Raw genomic sequence first — 6052 nt, forward strand, 5'->3', positions numbered from 1 at the left:
TCACGAGTTTAACAAACAACTGCGCGTATTGTTAAAATAACGTTCAGCAGAGTACAATTTTATGTTGACTGACCTTTATACTTGAGCCTTCTCTGCTTTGGAATTCTGTCCGCCTTGCGGAACATTATGACCTTAGTCTTTTGAACGTTGACTGTTACTTTGTTCAATTCACAGTATTTTTCGAGCGTGTCTAGCTTGTGTTGCATTTCGACGATGTCTTTTGACATCAACGTTAAGTCGTCTGCAAATAGTAGAATGTCCGTGTCTTTAATCACATTGTAATGTCCTTTACAAAAAAGTCCATTAAGTCGTGGAGAAATATAATGAAGAGAAGTGGGCTCAGTGGGTCTCCCTGCAGGACTCCCTCCGTCACATTGATCTCTTCGGTTCGATGTATTTCGTCTACCCTAATCCTCACTGATGTTTTATTATATAAATCTTGGAGCACTTTGATTAATTATTTGTGTACTAATTCCAGCCTGGTATAATTTAGACCACATATTTGCGTGGACCGCCGAGTCAAGCGCCCGACGAAAGTCAATGAATAAAGCATATAGTTTTCCTCTCTCCTTGCATGGTGCTGTGGTTATTTTTGTGCTCAAAACAAAGATATTATCTTCACAAGATCTGTGCTGTCGGAAACCAGCCTGTCCCTCCGGTAGTAGATCTACATCCTCGCACCATAAAGACAGCCTCCTTGCCAGTACAGCGGTAAATATTTTGGCATTGGCGTTAGCCAGAGCGATGCCTCGATAGTTAAGCGGATCGTTTAGGTCATCTTTTTTATGGAGCATTACTACTTCTGCCCTTGGCAAGTTTCCCGGTATTGTCCCCAAGCTGAATATCAAGTTCATTAATGCTGTGAGTTCATTGATATGACTACTTGGAAGCGCCTTATAAAAATTGATTTTCAAGCCGTCCGGTCCAGGGCTCTTGTTCGACTTAGCTTGGTTAATCGCTTGCAATACTCATCTACCGTTATGTCGCCATCAAGCGCTGGGTGTCTGGCGTCCAAAAATAGTATAGGTGACTGCACTTGGTTTGGCATTATGTTGGAGTAAAATTCTTGCCATTTGTGACCCGGGATAGGGCATTTATGTTTTTTTTGGCCTCCTGTACTCGTTGACGACACGCCAGAATGTTCTCATACCCCTGGCTTCAACTAGTTCCTTCCGCTGCCTCTTGAGTAGCTCTTTCTTACTTCTTCGGATCATAGCTATGTAGTCATTTCTTGCCTTAATGTATACGTCTTTTGATGTTACATCTTTCCGCTTGCTCCATAATCTCTCGGTTTGTTTCACGAGTCCAGCAATCTTGAGTAAACCATTTTATCTTTTTATGCACCAGCTCAGGGTTAAAATGTACTTGTTTAACCATGCCAGCCTCCTTTGCAGCCATTTGGATAGCCGCAGTGAATCTTGCCGCTCTTGTTGTTACATCTTCATTAGTGTCGGAGACAGGCTCAAGCGCTTCAGAACTCAGCAACTCGTGATAATATTCCGCAGCATCCTCTTTCCACCGTAATTTTTTCAGAGGTTGGCTGATCGGACTCTCCCTGCTTCAGTACAGGCAGGAAAAGGCTAAGTATTAATGGTAAATGGTCCGAGGTCCCAGCGTTGACTATTTTTAAATCAGCAATAAAGACCAGCCCTTCGAGGAAACCTGCACAATGTTCATCCTCAAATGTGAATTTCTTTAATTTTTCACCATTGACAGGCCCCAAACAATAGTTTCCTTCTCTTTGTTACGTTAGATTAGATTTCGAAGTCTTCAGAATATTGAACAATAATGGATTCTTATTATCGTTTCTGAATCGTCTTCTAGAACTAGAATAAATATAAAGATAAACTAGATATAATTCAATAAAAGCTCAAGTAACCTCGCATCCTTACCAAATTGAAATTTCGTTCGGACTGCGTTGCAGAGTGTCTTGTGGGGTTTTTGGCGAAATATGTTTTAACAGAGCATTTCATCTTTTACTTGTCCTATAATATTCCAAAGATTATCATATTTATTTGATGTTCATTTTGACGACTAACTCGTTACCAGTTTCTCAGTAGGAAATCTGTTGAGTATTACCAGTAATGATACACAGTGATAATAGCCAAGAATAATAAAAGAAAATATATTTAATTAAACATGTACTGTTGTACAGAAGGCAGATCTAGAACTAACTATTAAAACAATGTTATATTCGCTGCTGTCCACCGCTCCCGTTTTGCGAACCTGCTTATTAGACAAAACATCCGGTACACGAGCAGAAAGCGATAACACAATAAAGGTGTCTAAAAGTTAACACAAATAGATATTCATATTGTACATATAAAGTTTTCTTTGTTAGTTAACTTTAACAAAATCTCCAATATTTCTTTTTCGAGGCGGTAACTCGTCTTAAGCGACATCATTATCTCTTATTCTTCGAAGTATCGTGTTATAATAGCAACCAAAGCATTCCTTTGTTCCTTTCAAACTTAGAAAATTTATTGTAGTAATCCGTTATTATAGAAGCTTTAGCAGAGTTGTTGAGGATTTGGAAAATTGTGATGTTAGTTTCTGGAGCAACTGTCTTTTCTACAGGATGCGGACTATATCTCTGAATATCCGGAGTTGATCCGATAGAACAAATCCTGCATCAGAGAGTAACTTCTGAAGTACGTCATTGGATACAGTTTTGTCTTCAAATGGAGCTCCAATTAGTTGACGCTATTCTTTCAGATTATGTTCGAATAATTTTTGCGTACCGTGATCAAAGTTTCTCTATGTGATCTCTTTTGACAGCTCGTAAAACATTGACGAAAACCTTTTCAGCTAAAACAAATTTGTACATATATATTTTAAATGAAATAAATAGGAATTTATATATCAACTTCAGCCTTTATGATTTGATTCATTATACTATTAATTAAATCATTTATGTCTTGTCTGCGGTTGCAGGACGTTAGCATGGTAGGTGGTGAATCGAATGCTCCTAGGGATGGACAGTATTGACTGTCTGGTCGAACAGGGTCTTTGATTGCTGCCACTTGATATAATAACCTGGTAATGTCTGGGGGGTATGTAGATTATTAAGGGTCTGTATGAAAGCAGCTTTGGCAATGTTGTTTTTAGCATCAAGTGCGTATGTGCTCGTCGTATATCTATCTTCAAGGTCGAATTTTAAAAATGCTGTAAAAACATTTGTTTGTGTCTTGTCAATGAGAATGTGCTCACATATCGATGTCCGATTAGGAATCCATTTCGTACATCAATATTGGAATAGAAGACGTTGTAATAGGATGAAAATCGGAAATTCGGCTGGATGTCAACGGGTATGTAATTCCGTTGCTAAATCGTCCCTGTTGAAATACTTATTATGCAGGTCCTCCTTTGGGGTGGGTTGCACTTCTGGCTTTGGTTGGAGCTAAGGAAGGGTTTGATCCTTTTCTAACATTTTGCTGATGGATGGTCAACTGAATGAAAATGAAATGGGGGTGAATGGGAATGAGCGGATTTTGTAAATCTAAGTCGTTCTATGGGTTGTTATTCATTCGTTAGAACAGCGTGACGCTTCTTTCATACATACGGTGTTCTATAGATGGAATTAGCATTAGCAATTAACTATGTTATCTGCTGTTATGCAGTCCTGGATGCCTTCTAAGAACTTAGTATTGCTCATTATTGAAGTACCGGGTTTTGAACAATTATTACTCTGCAAGGAACATTTGACCATCAACATGTTTATGTTTGTGTAAAATATGCTTTTTCAAATGTTTAATGTTTGGAAATGTTCTGACGCACAATGCGCACTGGAATGACTGGAAAGTTGTTTGATAAATATAAAAATGAAGAAAGTAACGATTTGGACTGAACAACGTTCGCACAATACACACCACCGCATCATAATTTTCTATATATAAAAGCAAAATGACTTACTCCGCATTGAATAGATCCGTTAGCTCATGTAAGATATCGGAATTACCAAAGCGAAAAAAGGATCCTATTTAGTATAGGTGCCATGGAGTTTTTGATGTCCCGTAGCATAATGTTATATTGTACTTTGGGGTTCCAGTCCAAAGGAATATAATATTTATACTACTTGTAGGACTTGATATGATTCCCGAAAACGTTGCTTCACTTATAGGGGAAAAATCAATCAATTCAGAAGAAGTTCAACTATTGAACTTTATTGTTTTATAAATTACACGACGAGCAGCAGACAAATTATCGAATACACGCCCTGTGTAGATATGCTGCTGAAAATATTATTAAAATTACTAATAAATTTCAATTTAATAAAACAGTTTAAAAAATTTAAAAACAAAATACCTGTAAGAGAAAGACAAGAAAACAAATGGAATTTAAAGAAAAAAACACAATAAAAACAAAAAATACGATGTCTTCATTCTTCTTAGGGAATCTAAAAGTAAATAGTGCAATTAACAGGACTAACGGCAACGACTAATAGATTTGGTAGAGAAGATTGGACAGATTTGGCCAAGGCAAACTGGACAGTCGCCTATTGCTTCTATTCCAAATAATCCACTGTACCCTGTCCCCTGTAAGGAAGTGATGCTAGAGTAGACTCGCGAAAAGTGTGTAAGAGACTTTTAAGTTCAACTAAAAAGCTAAGGCCACGGGGATTTGTTCGAGGCGGCCCTTCCTCCTCCCACATGGCTAAGAAGAGAAGAGAACATGATAACGAAACATTGCATCATGTAGAAATGCGAAGCAAATTAGGAAGAATGAGCAGTAAGCAAAGCGGAGATGTAAACAAGAAAGATGTTAAATGAAAACTAATAAAAAAAAAATAATGAAACATTTTAACTGCAGGTTCTTCTTTTTCTTCTTTACTGTAAATCTGAAACAGATAGGTTGGTAATGGATTAATAACCACAAATTTTTAATTAACTTTAATATTCTCAGTGCAGAATATAGCCTTTTAAACTTTGCAAGTGTGAAAAGTAAGTCGACTGAAAAATATCTGTACCATTGCAGACTTGCACTTTGTTTTTTTCAGGGCAGAATTGTCACAGCTACTAAGTGTCAAAACAATTCGATTGACATGCCACACTATTACTGTTAAATCGTTCTTTACATCACTGCAAAATTATTAGTATACTTGATCTTTCTTTTCTATTGATTTCGCACATCGTACCTGTATAACTAATACCGTTCTGCTTTGGTCTGTGTACCAGTTTTATCGATTAAAGGGAATAATAGGAGATAATTGAGCGACAAAATCCGTTACCCACTGACCCATGCACACCAATAGAAACTTTAATATTCTTTTCCAAACCTTGGTTTTACTCAAAACTCCTTGCATAACCAAGAGGTCCACACATGCACCATATTTTGTGACCAAACGTATTGATATTCCCTTCAGAAACTGTTTAGCCTCATGGTAACCAAAATATGGCACCATGCTTTCATCAATGCTAAGTTGTTCTTGGATTTCTGCAAAGTATAAAAATCTCTTAATTTTCATTTATATATAAGCGGCCATACATTTCCAAATTTGTCATCTTTTGTTTAATTGTCGTTATTGACATGTACCGTTTTATCAGTTCAAATCGATTTCGATGCATTGCATTTACAAAAAGTGTATTTTTAGTTTCAGAAAGAAAGTGGATCATCTGCATTCACATCCTTCGACGCTAAGGTAGCGTTGTACAGTCGTTTAGAAAGTTCCGAAAAGTTGTGGGTTGTTGAAATGCTTCTCTTTTCGATGATATTTACACATTTTCATCTAGTATTCTTCATTCTTTATGTCTGCAGCTTGGCTTTTCACGCTGTGTCAACTTACCAACAATCAACTTTTTTTTATTGTACACATCAATAACATTATTAACAGCAGATAATATATCGAATATACGCCCTGTGTAGATATGTTGCTGAAAATATTATTAAAATTACTAATAAACTTCAATCTAGTGCCAACATTTGTGATAAAAATCAATTTAGAATGGCTTTAAATACAGCCTAAAAAACAAAATACCTGTAAGAGAAAGACAAGAAAACAAGAAACACAATAAAAACAAAAAATACGATGTCTTCATTCTTCTTAGGGAATTTG

This window comes from Agrilus planipennis, unplaced genomic scaffold (assembly GCF_000699045.2).
Source record: "Agrilus planipennis isolate EAB-ADULT unplaced genomic scaffold, Apla_2.0 scaffold274, whole genome shotgun sequence".
Classification (NCBI taxonomy): domain Eukaryota; kingdom Metazoa; phylum Arthropoda; class Insecta; order Coleoptera; family Buprestidae; genus Agrilus; species Agrilus planipennis.